Genomic DNA, 20612 nt, shown 5'->3' on the forward strand with positions numbered 1-20612 from the left:
GCCCACCACATGGGGCCTCTAGCCTCAAGCTAACGTCCAGGTGTTCTCATGACAGACTTAGCGAAACAACCGATTGCATAGAGCCTTAGTCCCTGTGGTTCTTGAACTCTAGGAAGCATATCAGCTCTCTTTTGGACTCACTTGTCAGCGCTAGGTTCCAAAACGTACTGAGAAAGGACTGCCTGTGTCTTCGGGGAGCCTTGAGCCATCTACCGTCGGGAACAGCTAGATGCCAACTGATGGGCAGTGAAGGGCTTCGTTGTTTAGACACCTGGATTGCGATAGCTTGAAAGCAACCCAGTTATCAACGTTCCATGCCTTCCTTCATGCAAAGGGTGTCTGCGCTCTGGAGGAACCCTGAGCTGCAGTAGAAAATACAATTAGCCTACCACTGCTCCTGGGAGCTGCTCCATGACGTCTGTCTACCTCAAGCGGCAACTACACTTTAAGTCCGGCTTCAAAACCTACAGGGTTTTCCAGAACTGGTAGATAGTCTAGAGAAGTACCGTCACCTAGGCCTAACTAAGCCCTCCCCTTGATATCCTTACACCACAGTAAGGACTCCCAGCATGGCAATGGTGACTAGTGTCACGAGCCACTGTGTCCACGGGATGTACAAGAGAGAGTCCGATGCGACTTGGTAATATGCTGCTTTGTCCTGCTGGGAATTGAGTCTTCCTGGGAAGTTGATTTTCCTCATTGCAAAGTAGAGAGTTTGCGGCCTCAGGGTTACCTGGTAAACACTGTTGTTGCCCATCTTCTCTTTGCTGCACAGTCGTCTTTGGGAGGACTAGTTATCTTCCACGAAAGAGCACTTGGCTTTCAATTCCTGCCACGGCCTCCTCCCTCAAAAATCATTCGTGAGTACGCCCACAACCCCGGACGACTCGCCTCAAGCCAACGTTCTACGTCTCTCATCACAGACATAGGCGGGCCGCAAGCCCACGGCAGCCTTTGTCAAAGCGGTGCTTTAAATCTAGGAAGCGTTTCTGGTGTCTTAGGACACGGGGGTCTGCACTAGGATCCAAGATGTAAACGACGGACTGCCCGTCCTTTCTGGGCCTTGTGAGCGAAGCTCAGTTGAGGGCAACTATAGGCTGAAAGAAGGGCTGTGAAGGGCGTCTTTTGTTAAAATGCTAGGATGCGGCAAGTTGAAACGAATGTAGTATCTCCGTTCTATGCGCACCTTGGACGAGCCATGGAGTGACGGATACAACAGGGTGAATGCTCTGCGGTCCATTTTGAAACTAAGGCTTGAAGGGAAACTTTATTTTCCTCATTGGGATTTAGAGAGCTGCGGGCTCAGTTCTCCCTGGGAAACAGTGTTGTTGCACAGTTGCCTTTGTGATGACAAGTGAGTTTCCTGGAAGGAGATTGGATGTTGCCGTTCCTCGGTAAGTGCTCCTACTTCAGTTGTCCTCAGGGAAGGGGAGAACCACACGGGGCCTCTGGCCTTAAGCCAATGTTCAGGTTTTCTCATGAACCAGGTAGGCATGCGACAGACCCCATGCAGCCTTAGTCCCTGGGTTTCTCGAACCCTAGGAAGCATATCAGGTCCTCTCTTGAGTCGCGGGGCTGTACTAGGATCCGAAACGGACTAAAAGGGCCTCCTGTGTCTTCAGGGAGTTGTGAGCAATGCACCGCTGGCAGCAGCTAGATGCCGCAATCATGGGCAGCGAAGGGCTTCGTCGGAGAAACACCTAGGTTGGGATAGCTTAGAAACAGCCAGCTATCAGCGTTCTGTTCATTCCTTCATGCAAAACGTGTCTGCTTTTCTGCCGAACCCAGAGCACACAAAACATACAGTGATTCGACCCCGCCTTCAGGGCACTCGCACGTGATGCAATTTACCCCAGGCGGCCACTGGACTTTCAGTGTAGCCTGAAAAATTTCAGGCTCTCCCTTGAAAGCCAGGTACTCTGGAGATACTTTGTACACACCGGCCTCACTAACCCATGACTTGCTAATCCTTTCACCACCATCACGACCCCGTATCACAAAGTGTATCACAAAGTTGACTCACGAAAGGGTCTAGGTGGTCAGCTGAACGTCCAGTAGGGAGTCAGAAACTGCAGCATAAGACGCTGTGCCCTCGCCTTGGAAACTGAACCGTGATGGGAAGTTTATTTGGCACACTGGAATGACGACACGCGGCCTCAAGGTTACCTGATGAACAGTGTAGTGGCCTATCTTTTCTTCATTGCACAATTGCCTTGTGAGGACAAGTCATATCCCCGCCCCCCGTGAGGCAAACGTGGCCTTTCAGTCCCTGCTAAGTGCTCATCCCTCAGCAATCGTCGGTGAGTAAGCCAAAAATATAGGAGGACTGGCTCCAAGCTAAGTTACTGTTTTGTTCGTCACACAGATAGATAGGCAGGCAACAGGTTCCAGGCAGCGTTTGTCAAAGCGGTGCTTTAAGTGTAGGAAGCATTTCTGGTGTCTTAGGACTAACAGGTCTGCACTGGGATCCAAGATGTACACAAGGGACCGCCCATCGCTTCTAGGAGCTGAGAGAACTGTTCGGCTGAGGACAACCATATGCCAAAAGAAGGGCAGTAAAGGCCTTCTTTTGCTAAACATCTAGCATGTGGTAAGTGAAACAACTCAAGTATCTCCCTTCTAACGCACCTTGGGAGTACAAACTAGAGAAAGACACAGCAGGGTGAATGCTCTGTGTGGTCCCTTTTGAAAGTAAGGCTGCGAGTGAAACTTTATTTTCCTCATTGGGATTTACAGAGCCGCGGGCTCAATTCTCCCCAAGAAACACTGTTGCTGCACAGCTTCTCTTCGTAACACAATTGCCCTGGTGATGACGTGAGTTTCTAGGCAAGAAACTTGGAGGTTGCCATCCCTTGGTAGGTGGTCATCCTTCAGTAGTCTTCAGGGAATGGGCCCACCACATGGGGCCTCTAGCCTCAAGCTAACATCCAGGTGTTCTCATGACAGACTTAGCGAAACAACCGATTGCATAGAGCCTTAGTCCCTGTGGTTCTTGAACTCTAGGAAGCATATCAGCTCTCTTTTGGACTCACTTGTCAGCGCTAGGTTCCAAAACGTACTGAGAAAGGACTGCCTGTGTCTTCGGGGAGCCTTGAGCCATCTACCGTCGGGAACAGCTAGATGCCAACTGATGGGCAGTGAAGGGCTTCGTTGTTTAGACACCTGGATTGCGATAGCTTGAAAGCAACCCAGTTATCAACGTTCCATGCCTTCCTTCATGCAAAGGGTGTCTGCGCTCTGGAGGAACCCTGAGCTGCAGTAGAAAATACAATTAGCCTACCACTGCTCCTGGGAGCTGCTCCACGACGTCTGTCTACCTCAAGCGGCAACTACACTTTAAGTCCGGCTTCAAAACCTACAGGGTTTTCCAGAACTGGTAGATAGTCTAGAGAAGTACCGTCACCTAGGCCTAACTAAGCCCTCCCCTTGATATCCTTACACCACAGTAAGGACTCCCAGCATGGCAATGGTGACTAGTGTCACGAGCCACTGTGTCCACGGGATGTACAAGAGAGAGTCCGATGCGACTTGGTAATATGCTGCTTTGTCCTGCTGGGAATTGAGTCTTCCTGGGAAGTTGATTTTCCTCATTGCAAAGTAGAGAGTTTGCGGCCTCAGGGTTACCTGGTAAACACTGTTGTTGCCCATCTTCTCTTTGCTGCACAGTCGTCTTTGGGAGGACTAGTTATCTTCCATGAAAGAGCACTTGGCTTTCAATTCCTGCCACGGCCTCCTCCCTCAAAAATCATTCGTGAGTACGCCCACAACCCCGGACGACTCGCCTCAAGCCAACGTTCTACGTCTCTCATCACAGACATAGGCGGGCCGCAAGCTCACGGCAGCCTTTGTCAAAGCGGTGCTTTAAATCTAGGAAGCGTTTCTGGTGTCTTAGGACACGGGGGTCTGCACTAGGATCCAAGATGTAAACGACGGACTGCCCGTCCTTTCTGGGCCTTGTGAGCGAAGCTCAGTTGAGGGCAACTATAGGCTGAAAGAAGGGCTGTGAAGGGCGTCTTTTGTTAAAATGCTAGGATGCGGCAAGTTGAAACGAATGTAGTATCTCCGTTCTATGCGCACCTTGGACGTGCCATGGAGTGACGGATACAACAGGGTGAATGCTCTGCGGTCCATTTTGAAACTAAGGCTTGAAGGGAAACTTTATTTTCCTCATTGGGATTTAGAGAGCTGCGGGCTCAGTTCTCCCTGGGAAACAGTGTTGTTGCACAGTTGCCTTTGTGATGACAAGTGAGTTTCCTGGAAGGAGATTGGATGTTGCCGTTCCTCGGTAAGTGCTCCTACTTCAGTTGTCCTCAGGGAAGGGGAGAACCACACGGGGCCTCTGGCCTTAAGCTAATGTTCAGGTTTTCTCATGAACCAGGTAGGCATGCGACAGACCCCATGCAGCCTTAGTCCCTGGGTTTCTCGAACCCTAGGAAGCATATCAGGTCCTCTCTTGAGTCGCGGGGCTGTACTAGGATCCGAAACGGACTAAAAGGGCCTCCTGTGTCTTCAGGGAGTTGTGAGCAATGCACCGCTGACAGCAGCTAGATGCCGCAATCATGGGCAGCGAAGGGCTTCGTCGGAGAAACACCTAGGTTGGGATAGCTTAGAAACAGCCAGCTATCAGCGTTCTGTTCATTCCTTCATGCAAAACGTGTCTGCTTTTCTGCCGAACCCAGAGCACACAAAACATACAGTGATTCGACCCCGCCTTCAGGGCACTCGCACGTGATGCAATTTACCCCAGGCGGCCACTGGACTTTCAGTGTAGCCTGAAAAATTTCAGGCTCTCCCTTGAAAGCCAGGTACTCTGGAGATACATTGTACACACCGGCCTCACTAACCCATGACTTGCTAATCCTTTCACCACCATCACGACCCCGTATCACAAAGTGTATCACAAAGTTGACTCACGAAAGGGTCTAGGTGGTCAGCTGAACGTCCAGTAGGGAGTCAGAAACTGCAGCATAAGACGCTGTGCCCTCGCCTTGGAAACTGAACCGTGATGGGAAGTTTATTTGGCACACTGGAATGACGACACGCGGCCTCAAGGTTACCTGATGAACAGTGTAGTGGCCTATCTTTTCTTCATTGCACAATTGCCTTGTGAGGACAAGTCATATCCCCGCCCCCCGTGAGGCAAACGTGGCCTTTCAGTCCCTGCTAAGTGCTCATCCCTCAGCAATCGTCGGTGAGTAAGCCAAAAATATAGGAGGACTGGCTCCAAGCTAAGTTACTGTTTTGTTCGTCACACAGATAGATAGGCAGGCAACAGGTTCCAGGCAGCGTTTGTCAAAGCGGTGCTTTAAGTGTAGGAAGCATTTCTGGTGTCTTAGGACTAACAGGTCTGCACTGGGATCCAAGATGTACACAAGGGACCGCCCATCGCTTCTAGGAGCTGAGAGAACTGTTCGGCTGAGGACAACCATATGCCAAAAGAAGGGCAGTAAAGGCCTTCTTTTGCTAAACATCTAGCATGTGGTAAGTGAAACAACTCAAGTATCTCCCTTCTAACGCACCTTGGGAGTACAAACTAGAGAAAGATACAGCAGGGTGAATGCTCTGTGTGGTCCCTTTTGAAAGTAAGGCTGCGAGTGAAACTTTATTTTCCTCATTGGGATTTACAGAGCCGCGGGCTCAATTCTCCCCAAGAAACACTGTTGCTGCACAGCTTCTCTTCGTAACACAATTGCCCTGGTGATGACGTGAGTTTCTAGGCAAGAAACTTGGAGGTTGCCATCCCTTGGTAGGTGGTCATCCTTCAGTAGTCTTCAGGGAATGGGCCCACCACATGGGGCCTCTAGCCTCAAGCTAACGTCCAGGTGTTCTCATGACAGACTTAGCGAAACAACCGATTGCATAGAGCCTTAGTCCCTGTGGTTCTTGAACTCTAGGAAGCATATCAGCTCTCTTTTGGACTCACTTGTCAGCGCTAGGTTCCAAAACGTACTGAGAAAGGACTGCCTGTGTCTTCGGGGAGCCTTGAGCCATCTACCGTCGGGAACAGCTAGATGCCAACTGATGGGCAGTGAAGGGCTTCGTTGTTTAGACACCTGGATTGCGATAGCTTGAAAGCAACCCAGTTATCAACGTTCCATGCCTTCCTTCATGCAAAGGGTGTCTGCGCTCTGGAGGAACCCTGAGCTGCAGTAGAAAATACAATTAGCCTACCACTGCTCCTGGGAGCTGCTCCACGACGTCTGTCTACCTCAAGCGGCAACTACACTTTAAGTCCGGCTTCAAAACCTACAGGGTTTTCCAGAACTGGTAGATAGTCTAGAGAAGTACCGTCACCTAGGCCTAACTAAGCCCTCCCCTTGATATCCTTACACCACAGTAAGGACTCCCAGCATGGCAATGGTGACTAGTGTCACGAGCCACTGTGTCCACGGGATGTACAAGAGAGAGTCCGATGCGACTTGGTAATATGCTGCTTTGTCCTGCTGGGAATTGAGTCTTCCTGGGAAGTTGATTTTCCTCATTGCAAAGTAGAGAGTTTGCGGCCTCAGGGTTACCTGGTAAACACTGTTGTTGCCCATCTTCTCTTTGCTGCACAGTCGTCTTTGGGAGGACTAGTTATCTTCCATGAAAGAGCACTTGGCTTTCAATTCCTGCCACGGCCTCCTCCCTCAAAAATCATTCGTGAGTACGCCCACAACCCCGGACGACTCGCCTCAAGCCAACGTTCTACGTCTCTCATCACAGACATAGGCGGGCCGCAAGCTCACGGCAGCCTTTGTCAAAGCGGTGCTTTAAATCTAGGAAGCGTTTCTGGTGTCTTAGGACACGGGGGTCTGCACTAGGATCCAAGATGTAAACGACGGACTGCCCGTCCTTTCTGGGCCTTGTGAGCGAAGCTCAGTTGAGGGCAACTATAGGCTGAAAGAAGGGCTGTGAAGGGCGTCTTTTGTTAAAATGCTAGGATGCAGCAAGTTGAAACGAATGTAGTATCTCCGTTCTATGCGCACCTTGGACGAGCCATGGAGTGACGGATACAACAGGGTGAATGCTCTGCGGTCCATTTTGAAACTAAGGCTTGAAGGGAAACTTTATTTTCCTCATTGGGATTTAGAGAGCTGCGGGCTCAGTTCGCCCTGGGAAACAGTGTTGTTGCACAGTTGCCTTTGTGATGACAAGTGAGTTTCCTGGAAGGAGATTGGATGTTGCCGTTCCTCGGTAAGTGCTCCTACTTCAGTTGTCCTCAGGGAAGGGGAGAACCACACGGGGCCTCTGGCCTTAAGCTAATGTTCAGGTTTTCTCATGAACCAGGTAGGCATGCGACAGACCCCATGCAGCCTTAGTCCCTGGGTTTCTCGAACCCTAGGAAGCATATCAGGTCCTCTCTTGAGTCGCGGGGCTGTACTAGGATCCGAAACGGACTAAAAGGGCCTCCTGTGTCTTCAGGGAGTTGTGAGCAATGCACCGCTGGCAGCAGCTAGATGCCGCAATCATGGGCAGCGAAGGGCTTCGTCGGAGAAACACCTAGGTTGGGATAGCTTAGAAACAGCCAGCTATCAGCGTTCTGTTCATTCCTTCATGCAAAACGTGTCTGCTTTTCTGCCGAACCCAGAGCACACAAAACATACAGTGATTCGACCCCGCCTTCAGGGCACTCGCACGTGATGCAATTTACCCCAGGCGGCCACTGGACTTTCAGTGTAGCCTGAAAAATTTCAGGCTCTCCCTTGAAAGCCAGGTACTCTGGAGATACATTGTACACACCGGCCTCACTAACCCATGACTTGCTAATCCTTTCACCACCATCACGACCCCGTATCACAAAGTGTATCACAAAGTTGACTCACGAAAGGGTCTAGGTGGTCAGCTGAACGTCCAGTAGGGAGTCAGAAACTGCAGCATAAGACGCTGTGCCCTCGCCTTGGAAACTGAACCGTGATGGGAAGTTTATTTGGCACACTGGAATGACGACACGCGGCCTCAAGGTTACCTGATGAACAGTGTAGTGGCCTATCTTTTCTTCATTGCACAATTGCCTTGTGAGGACAAGTCATATCCCCGCCCCCCGTGAGGCAAACGTGGCCTTTCAGTCCCTGCTAAGTGCTCATCCCTCAGCAATCGTCGGTGAGTAAGCCAAAAATATAGGAGGACTGGCTCCAAGCTAAGTTACTGTTTTGTTCGTCACACAGATAGATAGGCAGGCAACAGGTTCCAGGCAGCGTTTGTCAAAGCGGTGCTTTAAGTGTAGGAAGCATTTCTGGTGTCTTAGGACTAACAGGTCTGCACTGGGATCCAAGATGTACACAAGGGACCGCCCATCGCTTCTAGGAGCTGAGAGAACTGTTCGGCTGAGGACAACCATATGCCAAAAGAAGGGCAGTAAAGGCCTTCTTTTGCTAAACATCTAGCATGTGGTAAGTGAAACAACTCAAGTATCTCCCTTCTAACGCACCTTGGGAGTACAAACTAGAGAAAGACACAGCAGGGTGAATGCTCTGTGTGGTCCCTTTTGAAAGTAAGGCTGCGAGTGAAACTTTATTTTCCTCATTGGGATTTACAGAGCCGCGGGCTCAATTCTCCCCAAGAAACACTGTTGCTGCACAGCTTCTCTTCGTAACACAATTGCCCTGGTGATGACGTGAGTTTCTAGGCAAGAAACTTGGAGGTTGCCATCCCTTGGTAGGTGGTCATCCTTCAGTAGTCTTCAGGGAATGGGCCCACCACATGGGGCCTCTAGCCTCAAGCTAACGTCCAGGTGTTCTCATGACAGACTTAGCGAAACAACCGATTGCATAGAGCCTTAGTCCCTGTGGTTCTTGAACTCTAGGAAGCATATCAGCTCTCTTTTGGACTCACTTGTCAGCGCTAGGTTCCAAAACGTACTGAGAAAGGACTGCCTGTGTCTTCGGGGAGCCTTGAGCCATCTACCGTCGGGAACAGCTAGATGCCAACTGATGGGCAGTGAAGGGCTTCGTTGTTTAGACACCTGGATTGCGATAGCTTGAAAGCAACCCAGTTATCAACGTTCCATGCCTTCCTTCATGCAAAGGGTGTCTGCGCTCTGGAGGAACCCTGAGCTGCAGTAGAAAATACAATTAGCCTACCACTGCTCCTGGGAGCTGCTCCACGACGTCTGTCTACCTCAAGCGGCAACTACACTTTAAGTCCGGCTTCAAAACCTACAGGGTTTTCCAGAACTGGTAGATAGTCTAGAGAAGTACCGTCACCTAGGCCTGACTAAGCCCTCCCCTTGATATCCTTACACCACAGTAAGGACTCCCAGCATGGCAATGGTGACTAGTGTCACGAGCCACTGTGTCCACGGGATGTACAAGAGAGAGTCCGATGCGACTTGGTAATATGCTGCTTTGTCCTGCTGGGAATTGAGTCTTCCTGGGAAGTTGATTTTCCTCATTGCAAAGTAGAGAGTTTGCGGCCTCAGGGTTACCTGGTAAACACTGTTGTTGCCCATCTTCTCTTTGCTGCACAGTCGTCTTTGGGAGGACTAGTTATCTTCCACGAAAGAGCACTTGGCTTTCAATTCCTGCCACGGCCTCCTCCCTCAAAAATCATTCGTGAGTACGCCCACAACCCCGGACGACTCGCCTCAAGCCAACGTTCTACGTCTCTCATCACAGACATAGGCGGGCCGCAAGCTCACGGCAGCCTTTGTCAAAGCGGTGCTTTAAATCTAGGAAGCGTTTCTGGTGTCTTAGGACACGGGGGTCTGCACTAGGATCCAAGATGTAAACGACGGACTGCCCGTCCTTTCTGGGCCTTGTGAGCGAAGCTCAGTTGAGGGCAACTATAGGCTGAAAGAAGGGCTGTGAAGGGCGTCTTTTGTTAAAATGCTAGGATGCGGCAAGTTGAAACGAATGTAGTATCTCCGTTCTATGCGCACCTTGGACGTGCCATGGAGTGACGGATACAACAGGGTGAATGCTCTGCGGTCCATTTTGAAACTAAGGCTTGAAGGGAAACTTTATTTTCCTCATTGGGATTTAGAGAGCTGCGGGCTCAGTTCTCCCTGGGAAACAGTGTTGTTGCACAGTTGCCTTTGTGATGACAAGTGAGTTTCCTGGAAGGAGATTGGATGTTGCCGTTCCTCGGTAAGTGCTCCTACTTCAGTTGTCCTCAGGGAAGGGGAGAACCACACGGGGCCTCTGGCCTTAAGCTAATGTTCAGGTTTTCTCATGAACCAGGTAGGCATGCGACAGACCCCATGCAGCCTTAGTCCCTGGGTTTCTCGAACCCTAGGAAGCATATCAGGTCCTCTCTTGAGTCGCGGGGCTGTACTAGGATCCGAAACGGACTAAAAGGGCCTCCTGTGTCTTCAGGGAGTTGTGAGCAATGCACCGCTGGCAGCAGCTAGATGCCGCAATCATGGGCAGCGAAGGGCTTCGTCAGAGAAACACCTAGGTTGGGATAGCTTAGAAACAGCCAGCTATCAGCGTTCTGTTCATTCCTTCATGCAAAACGTGTCTGCTTTTCTGCCGAACCCAGAGCACACAAAACATACAGTGATTCGACCCCGCCTTCAGGGCACTCGCACGTGATGCAATTTACCCCAGGCGGCCACTGGACTTTCAGTGTAGCCTGAAAAATTTCAGGCTCTCCCTTGAAAGCCAGGTACTCTGGAGATACATTGTACACACCGGCCTCACTAACCCATGACTTGCTAATCCTTTCACCACCATCACGACCCCGTATCACAAAGTGTATCACAAAGTTGACTCACGAAAGGGTCTAGGTGGTCAGCTGAACGTCCAGTAGGGAGTCAGAAACTGCAGCATAAGACGCTGTGCCCTCGCCTTGGAAACTGAACCATGATGGGAAGTTTATTTGGCACACTGGAATGACGACACGCGGCCTCAAGGTTACCTGATGAACAGTGTAGTGGCCTATCTTTTCTTCATTGCACAATTGCCTTGTGAGGACAAGTCATATCCCCGCCCCCCGTGAGGCAAACGTGGCCTTTCAGTCCCTGCTAAGTGCTCATCCCTCAGCAATCATCGGTGAGTAAGCCAAACATATAGGAGGACTGGGTCCAAGCTAAGTTACTGTTTTGTTCGTCACACAGATAGATAGGCAGGCAACAGGTTCCAGGCAGCGTTTGTCAAAGTGGTGCTTTAAGTGTAGGAAGCATTTCTGGTGTCTTAGGACTAACAGGTCTGCACTGGGATCCAAGATGTACACAAGGGACCGCCCATCGCTTCTAGGAGCTGAGAGAACTGTTCGGCTGAGGACAACCATATGCCAAAAGAAGGGCAGTAAAGGCCTTCTTTTGCTAAACATCTAGCATGTGGTAAGTGAAACAACTCAAGTATCTCCCTTCTAACGCACCTTGGGAGTACAAACTAGAGAAAGACACAGCAGGGTGAATGCTCTGTGTGGTCCCTTTTGAAAGTAAGGCTGCGAGTGAAACTTTATTTTCCTCATTGGGATTTACAGAGCCGCGGGCTCAATTCTCCCCAAGAAACACTGTTGCTGCACAGCTTCTCTTCGTAACACAATTGCCCTGGTGATGACGTGAGTTTCTAGGCAAGAAACTTGGAGGTTGCCATCCCTTGGTAGGTGGTCATCCTTCAGTAGTCTTCAGGGAATGGGCCCACCACATGGGGCCTCTAGCCTCAAGCTAACGTCCAGGTGTTCTCATGACAGACTTAGCGAAACAACCGATTGCATAGAGCCTTAGTCCCTGTGGTTCTTGAACTCTAGGAAGCATATCAGCTCTCTTTTGGACTCACTTGTCAGCGCTAGGTTCCAAAACGTACTGAGAAAGGACTGCCTGTGTCTTTGGGGAGCCTTGAGCCATCTACCGTCGGGAACAGCTAGATGCCAACTGATGGGCAGTGAAGGGCTTCGTTGTTTAGACACCTGGATTGCGATAGCTTGAAAGCAACCCAGTTATCAACGTTCCATGCCTTCCTTCATGCAAAGGGTGTCTGCGCTCTGGAGGAACCCTGAGCTGCAGTAGAAAATACAATTAGCCTACCACTGCTCCTGGGAGCTGCTCCACGACGTCTGTCTACCTCAAGCGGCAACTACACTTTAAGTCCGGCTTCAAAACCTACAGGGTTTTCCAGAACTGGTAGATAGTCTAGAGAAGTACCGTCACCTAGGCCTAACTAAGCCCTCCCCTTGATATCCTTACACCACAGTAAGGACTCCCAGCATGGCAATGGTGACTAGTGTCACGAGCCACTGTGTCCACGGGATGTACAAGAGAGAGTCCGATGCGACTTGGTAATATGCTGCTTTGTCCTGCTGGGAATTGAGTCTTCCTGGGAAGTTGATTTTCCTCATTGCAAAGTAGAGAGTTTGCGGCCTCAGGGTTACCTGGTAAACACTGTTGTTGCCCATCTTCTCTTTGCTGCACAGTCGTCTTTGGGAGGACTAGTTATCTTCCACGAAAGAGCACTTGGCTTTCAATTCCTGCCATGGCCTCCTCCCTCAAAAATCATTCGTGAGTACGCCCACAACCCCGGACGACTCGCCTCAAGCCAACGTTCTACGTCTCTCATCACAGACATAGGCGGGCCGCAAGCTCACGGCAGCCTTTGTCAAAGCGGTGCTTTAAATCTAGGAAGCGTTTCTGGTGTCTTAGGACACGGGGGTCTGCACTAGGATCCAAGATGTAAACGACGGACTGCCCGTCCTTTCTGGGCCTTGTGAGCGAAGCTCAGTTGAGGGCAACTATAGGCTGAAAGAAGGGCTGTGAAGGGCGTCTTTTGTTAAAATGCTAGGATGCGGCAAGTTGAAACGAATGTAGTATCTCCGTTCTATGCGCACCTTGGACGTGCCATGGAGTGACGGATACAACAGGGTGAATGCTCTGCGGTCCATTTTGAAACTAAGGCTTGAAGGGAAACTTTATTTTCCTCATTGGGATTTAGAGAGCTGCGGGCTCAGTTCTCCCTGGGAAACAGTGTTGTTGCACAGTTGCCTTTGTGATGACAAGTGAGTTTCCTGGAAGGAGATTGGATGTTGCCGTTCCTCGGTAAGTGCTCCTACTTCAGTTGTCCTCAGGGAAGGGGAGAACCACACGGGGCCTCTGGCCTTAAGCTAATGTTCAGGTTTTCTCATGAACCAGGTAGGCATGCGACAGACCCCATGCAGCCTTAGTCCCTGGGTTTCTCGAACCCTAGGAAGCATATCAGGTCCTCTCTTGAGTCGCGGGGCTGTACTAGGATCCGAAACGGACTAAAAGGGCCTCCTGTGTCTTCAGGGAGTTGTGAGCAATGCACCGCTGGCAGCAGCTAGATGCCGCAATCATGGGCAGCGAAGGGCTTCGTCAGAGAAACACCTAGGTTGGGATAGCTTAGAAACAGCCAGCTATCAGCGTTCTGTTCATTCCTTCATGCAAAACGTGTCTGCTTTTCTGCCGAACCCAGAGCACACAAAACATACAGTGATTCGACCCCGCCTTCAGGGCACTCGCACGTGATGCAATTTACCCCAGGCGGCCACTGGACTTTCAGTGTAGCCTGAAAAATTTCAGGCTCTCCCTTGAAAGCCAGGTACTCTGGAGATACATTGTACACACCGGCCTCACTAACCCATGACTTGCTAATCCTTTCACCACCATCACGACCCCGTATCACAAAGTGTATCACAAAGTTGACTCACGAAAGGGTCTAGGTGGTCAGCTGAACGTCCAGTAGGGAGTCAGAAACTGCAGCATAAGACGCTGTGCCCTCGCCTTGGAAACTGAACCGTGATGGGAAGTTTATTTGGCACACTGGAATGACGACACGCGGCCTCAAGGTTACCTGATGAACAGTGTAGTGGCCTATCTTTTCTTCATTGCACAATTGCCTTGTGAGGACAAGTCATATCCCCGCCCCCCGTGAGGCAAACGTGGCCTTTCAGTCCCTGCTAAGTGCTCATCCCTCAGCAATCGTCGGTGAGTAAGCCAAACATATAGGAGGACTGGCTCCAAGCTAAGTTACTGTTTTGTTCGTCACACAGATAGATAGGCAGGCAACAGGTTCCAGGCAGCGTTTGTCAAAGCGGTGCTTTAAGTGTAGGAAGCATTTCTGGTGTCTTAGGACTAACAGGTCTGCACTGGGATCCAAGATGTACACAAGGGACCGCCCATCGCTTCTAGGAGCTGAGAGAACTGTTCGGCTGAGGACAACCATATGCCAAAAGAAGGGCAGTAAAGGCCTTCTTTTGCTAAACATCTAGCATGTGGTAAGTGAAACAACTCAAGTATCTCCCTTCTAACGCACCTTGGGAGTACAAACTAGAGAAAGACACAGCAGGGTGAATGCTCTGTGTGGTCCCTTTTGAAAGTAAGGCTGCGAGTGAAACTTTATTTTCCTCATTGGGATTTACAGAGCCGCGGGCTCAATTCTCCCCAAGAAACACTGTTGCTGCACAGCTTCTCTTCGTAACACAATTGCCCTGGTGATGACGTGAGTTTCTAGGCAAGAAACTTGGAGGTTGCCATCCCTTGGTAGGTGGTCATCCTTCAGTAGTCTTCAGGGAATGGGCCCACCACATGGGGCCTCTAGCCTCAAGCTAACGTCCAGGTGTTCTCATGACAGACTTAGCGAAACAACCGATTGCATAGAGCCTTAGTCCCTGTGGTTCTTGAACTCTAGGAAGCATATCAGCTCTCTTTTGGACTCACTTGTCAGCGCTAGGTTCCAAAACGTACTGAGAAAGGACTGCCTGTGTCTTCGGGGAGCCTTGAGCCATCTACCGTCGGGAACAGCTAGATGCCAACTGATGGGCAGTGAAGGGCTTCGTTGTTTAGACACCTGGATTGCGATAGCTTGAAAGCAACCCAGTTATCAACGTTCCATGCCTTCCTTCATGCAAAGGGTGTCTGCGCTCTGGAGGAACCCTGAGCTGCAGTAGAAAATACAATTAGCCTACCACTGCTCCTGGGAGCTGCTCCACGACGTCTGTCTACCTCAAGCGGCAACTACACTTTAAGTCCGGCTTCAAAACCTACAGGGTTTTCCAGAACTGGTAGATAGTCTAGAGAAGTACCGTCACCTAGGCCTAACTAAGCCCTCCCCTTGATATCCTTACACCACAGTAAGGACTCCCAGCATGGCAATGGTGACTAGTGTCACGAGCCACTGTGTCCACGGGATGTACAAGAGAGAGTCCGATGCGACTTGGTAATATGCTGCTTTGTCCTGCTGGGAATTGAGTCTTCCTGGGAAGTTGATTTTCCTCATTGCAAAGTAGAGAGTTTGCGGCCTCAGGGTTACCTGGTAAACACTGTTGTTGCCCATCTTCTCTTTGCTGCACAGTCGTCTTTGGGAGGACTAGTTATCTTCCACGAAAGAGCACTTGGCTTTCAATTCCTGCCACGGCCTCCTCCCTCAAAAATCATTCGTGAGTACGCCCACAACCCCGGACGACTCGCCTCAAGCCAACGTTCTACGTCTCTCATCACAGACATAGGCGGGCCGCAAGCTCACGGCAGCCTTTGTCAAAGCGGTGCTTTAAATCTAGGAAGCGTTTCTGGTGTCTTAGGACACGGGGGTCTGCACTAGGATCCAAGATGTAAACGACGGACTGCCCGTCCTTTCTGGGCCTTGTGAGCGAAGCTCAGTTGAGGGCAACTATAGGCTGAAAGAAGGGCTGTGAAGGGCGTCTTTTGTTAAAATGCTAGGATGCGGCAAGTTGAAACGAATGTAGTATCTCCGTTCTATGCGCACCTTGGACGTGCCATGGAGTGACGGATACAACAGGGTGAATGCTCTGCGGTCCATTTTGAAACTAAGGCTTGAAGGGAAACTTTATTTTCCTCATTGGGATTTAGAGAGCTGCGGGCTCAGTTCTCCCTGGGAAACAGTGTTGTTGCACAGTTGCCTTTGTGATGACAAGTGAGTTTCCTGGAAGGAGATTGGATGTTGCCGTTCCTCGGTAAGTGCTCCTACTTCAGTTGTCCTCAGGGAAGGGGAGAACCACACGGGGCCTCTGGCCTTAAGCTAATGTTCAGGTTTTCTCATGAACCAGGTAGGCATGCGACAGACCCCATGCAGCCTTAGTCCCTGGGTTTCTCGAACCCTAGGAAGCATATCAGGTCCTCTCTTGAGTCGCGGGGCTGTACTAGGATCCGAAACGGACTAAAAGGGCCTCCTGTGTCTTCAGGGAGTTGTGAGCAATGCACCGCTGGCAGCAGCTAGATGCCGCAATCATGGGCAGCGAAGGGCTTCGTCAGAGAAACACCTAGGTTGGGATAGCTTAGAAACAGCCAGCTATCAGCGTTCTGTTCATTCCTTCATGCAAAACGTGTCTGCTTTTCTGCCGAACCCAGAGCACACAAAACATACAGTGATTCGACCCCGCCTTCAGGGCACTCGCACGTGATGCAATTTACCCCAGGCGGCCACTGGACTTTCAGTGTAGCCTGAAAAATTTCAGGCTCTCCCTTGAAAGCCAGGTACTCTGGAGATACATTGTACACACCGGCCTCACTAACCCATGACTTGCTAATCCTTTCACCACCATCACGACCCCGTATCACAAAGTGTATCACAAAGTTGACTCACGAAAGGGTCTAGGTGGTCAGCTGAACGTCCAGTAGGGAGTCAGAAACTGCAGCATAAGACGCTGTGCCCTCGCCTTGGAAACTGAACCGTGATGGGAAGTTTATTTGGCACACTGGAATGACGACACGCGGCCTCAAGGTTACCTGATGAACAGTGTAGTGGCCTATCTTTTCTTCATTGCACAATTGCCTTGTGAGGACAAGTCATATCCCCGCCCCCCGTGAGGCAAACGTGGCCTTTCAGTCCCTGCTAAGTGCTCATCCCTCAGCAATCGTCGGTGAGTAAGCCAAAAATATAGGAGGACTGGCTCCAAGCTAAGTTACTGTTTTGTTCGTCACACAGATAGATAGGCAGGCAACAGGTTCCAGGCAGCGTTTGTCAAAGCGGTGCTTTAAGTGTAGGAAGCATTTCTGGTGTCTTAGGACTAACAGGTCTGCACTGGGATCCAAGATGTACACAAGGGACCGCCCATCGCTTCTAGGAGCTGAGAGAACTGTTTGGCTGAGGACAACCATATGCCAAAAGAAGGGCAGTAAAGGCCTTCTTTTGCTAAACATCTAGCATGTGGTAAGTGAAACAACTCAAGTATCTCCCTTCTAACGCACCTTGGGAGTACAAACTAGAGAAAGACACAGCAGGGTGAATGCTCTGTGTGGTCCCTTTTGAAAGTAAGGCTGCGAGTGAAACTTTATTTTCCTCATTGGGATTTACAGAGCCGCGGGCTCAATTCTCCCCAAGAAACACTGTTGCTGCACAGCTTCTCTTCGTAACACAATTGCCCTGGTGATGACGTGAGTTTCTAGGCAAGAAACTTGGAGGTTGCCATCCCTTGGTAGGTGGTCATCCTTCAGTAGTCTTCAGGGAATGGGCCCACCACATGGGGCCTCTAGCCTCAAGCTAACGTCCAGGTGTTCTCATGACAGACTTAGCGAAACAACCGATTGCATAGAGCCTTAGTCCCTGTGGTTCTTGAACTCTAGGAAGCATATCAGCTCTCTTTTGGACTCACTTGTCAGCGCTAGGTTCCAAAACGTACTGAGAAAGGACTGCCTGTGTCTTTGGGAAGCCTTGAGCCATCTACCGTCGGGAACAGCTAGATGCCAACTGATGGGCAGTGAAGGGCTTCGTTGTTTAGACACCTGGATTGCGATAGCTTGAAAGCAACCCAGTTATCAACGTTCCATGCCTTCCTTCATGCAAAGGGTGTCTGCGCTCTGGAGGAACCCTGAGCTGCAGTAGAAAATACAATTAGCCTACCACTGCTCCTGGGAGCTGCTCCACGACGTCTGTCTACCTCAAGCGGCAACTACACTTTAAGTCCGGCTTCAAAACCTACAGGGTTTTCCAGAACTGGTAGATAGTCTAGAGAAGTACCGTCACCTAGGCCTAACTAAGCCCTCCCCTTGATATCCTTACACCACAGTAAGGACTCCCAGCATGGCAATGGTGACTAGTGTCACGAGCCACTGTGTCCACGGGATGTACAAGAGAGAGTCCGATGCGACTTGGTAATATGCTGCTTTGTCCTGCTGGGAATTGAGTCTTCCTGGGAAGTTGATTTTCCTCATTGCAAAGTAGAGAGTTTGCGGCCTCAGGGTTACCTGGTAAACACTGTTGTTGCCCATCTTCTCTTTGCTGCACAGTCGTCTTTGGGAGGACTAGTTATCTTCCACGAAAGAGCACTTGGCTTTCAATTCCTGCCACGGCCTCCTCCCTCAAAAATCATTCGTGAGTACGCCCACAACCCCGGACGACTCGCCTCAAGCCAACGTTCTACGTCTCTCATCACAGACATAGGCGGGCCGCAAGCTCACGGCAGCCTTTGTCAAAGCGGTGCTTTAAATCTAGGAAGCGTTTCTGGTGTCTTAGGACACGGGGGTCTGCACTAGGATCCAAGATGTAAACGACGGACTGCCCGTCCTTTCTGGGCCTTTTGAGCGAAGCTCAGTTGAGGGCAACTATAGGCTGAAAGAAGGGCTGTGAAGGGCGTCTTTTGTTAAAATGCTAGGATGCGGCAAGTTGAAACGAATGTAGTATCTCCGTTCTATGCGCACCTTGGACGTGCCATGGAGTGACGGATACAACAGGGTGAATGCTCTGCGGTCCATTTTGAAACTAAGGCTTGAAGGGAAACTTTATTTTCCTCATTGGGATTTAGAGAGCTGCGGGCTCAGTTCTCCCTGGGAAACAGTGTTGTTGCACAGTTGCCTTTGTGATGACAAGTGAGTTTCCTGGAAGGAGATTGGATGTTGCCGTTCCTAGGTAAGTGCTCCTACTTCAGTTGTCCTCAGGGAAGGGGAGAACCACACGGGGCCTCTGGCCTTAAGCTAATGTTCAGGTTTTCTCATGAACCAGGTAGGCATGCGACAGACCCCATGCAGCCTTAGTCCCTGGGTTTCTCGAACCCTAGGAAGCATATCAGGTCCTCTCTTGAGTCGCGGGGCTGTACTAGGATCCGAAACGGACTAAAAGGGCCTCCTGTGTCTTCAGGGAGTTGTGAGCAATGCACCGCTGGCAGCAGCTAGATGCCGCAATCATGGGCAGCGAAGGGCTTCGTCGGAGAAACACCTAGGTTGGGATAGCTTAGAAACAGCCAGCTATCAGCGTTCTGTTCATTCCTTCATGCAAAACGTGTCTGCTTTTCTGCCGAACCCAGAGCACACAAAACATACAGTGATTCGACCCCGCCTTCAGGGCACTCGCACGTGATGCAATTTACCCCAGGCGGCCACTGGACTTTCAGTGTAGCCTGAAAAATTTCAGGCTCTCCCTTGAAAGCCAGGTACTCTGGAGATACATTGTACACACCGGCCTCACTAACCCATGACTTGCTAATCCTTTCACCACCATCACGACCCCGTATCACAAAGTGTATCACAAAGTTGACTCACGAAAGGGTCTAGGTGGTCAGCTGAACGTCCAGTAGGGAGTCAGAAACTGCAGCATAAGACGCTGTGCCCTCGCCTTGGAAACTGAACCGTGATGGGAAGTTTATTTGGCACACTGGAATGACGACACGCGGCCTCAAGGTTACCTGATGAACAGTGTAGTGGCCTATCTTTTCTTCATTGCACAATTGCCTTGTGAGGACAAGTCATATCCCCGCCCCCCGTGAGGCAAACGTGGCCTTTCAGTCCCTGCTAAGTGCTCATCCCTCAGCAATCGTCGGTGAGTAAGCCAAAAATATAGGAGGACTGGCTCCAAGCTAAGTTACTGTTTTGTTCGTCACACAGATAGATAGGCAGGCAACAGGTTCCAGGCAGCGTTTGTCAAAGCGGTGCTTTAAGTGTAGGAAGCATTTCTGGTGTCTTAGGACTAACAGGTCTGCACTGGGATCCAAGATGTACACAAGGGACCGCCCATCGCTTCTAGGAGCTGAGAGAACTGTTCGGCTGAGGACAACCATATGCCAAAAGAAGGGCAGTAAAGGCCTTCTTTTGCTAAACATCTAGCATGTGGTAAGTGAAACAACTCAAGTATCTCCCTTCTAACGCACCTTGGGAGTACAAACTAGAGAAAGACACAGCAGGGTGAATGCTCTGTGTGGTCCCTTTTGAAAGTAAGGCTGCGAGTGAAACTTTATTTTCCTCATTGGGATTTACAGAGCCGCGGGCTCAATTCTCCCCAAGAAACACTGTTGCTGCACAGCTTCTCTTCGTAACACAATTGCCCTGGTGATGACGTGAGTTTCTAGGCAAGAAACTTGGAGGTTGCCATCCCTTGGTAGGTGGTCATCCTTCAGTAGTCTTCAGGGAATGGGCCCACCACATGGGGCCTCTAGCCTCAAGCTAACGTCCAGGTGTTCTCATGACAGACTTAGCGAAACAACCGATTGCATAGAGCCTTAGGCCCTGTGGTTCTTGAACTCTAGGAAGCATATCAGCTCTCTTTTGGACTCACTTGTCAGCGCTAGGTTCCAAAACGTACTGAGAAAGGACTGCCTGTGTCTTCGGGGAGCCTTGAGCCATCTACCGTCGGGAACAGCTAGATGCCAACTGATGGGCAGTGAAGGGCTTCGTTGTTTAGACACCTGGATTGCGATAGCTTGAAAGCAACCCAGTTATCAACGTTCCATGCCTTCCTTCATGCAAAGGGTGTCTGCGCTCTGGAGGAACCCTGAGCTGCAGTAGAAAA

The 20612-nt window shown here is 50.5% G+C and overlaps 1 long non-coding RNA gene across 1 annotated transcript in view; it reads right to left on the reverse strand.

Annotated features, from left to right (window-relative positions):
• Positions 1-355: 355 nt before the first annotated feature.
• Positions 356-20612, reverse strand: part of LOC125965583 (uncharacterized) — a 540823-nt gene continuing 520566 nt past the window's right edge. Inside the window, exon 3 of the long non-coding RNA XR_007479638.1 lies at positions 356-426. This is a non-coding gene — a long non-coding RNA (uncharacterized LOC125965583). The remainder of the gene's footprint in view (positions 427-20612) is intronic.

This window comes from Orcinus orca, chromosome 10, assembly GCF_937001465.1.
Source record: "Orcinus orca chromosome 10, mOrcOrc1.1, whole genome shotgun sequence".
NCBI lineage: Eukaryota > Metazoa > Chordata > Mammalia > Artiodactyla > Delphinidae > Orcinus > Orcinus orca.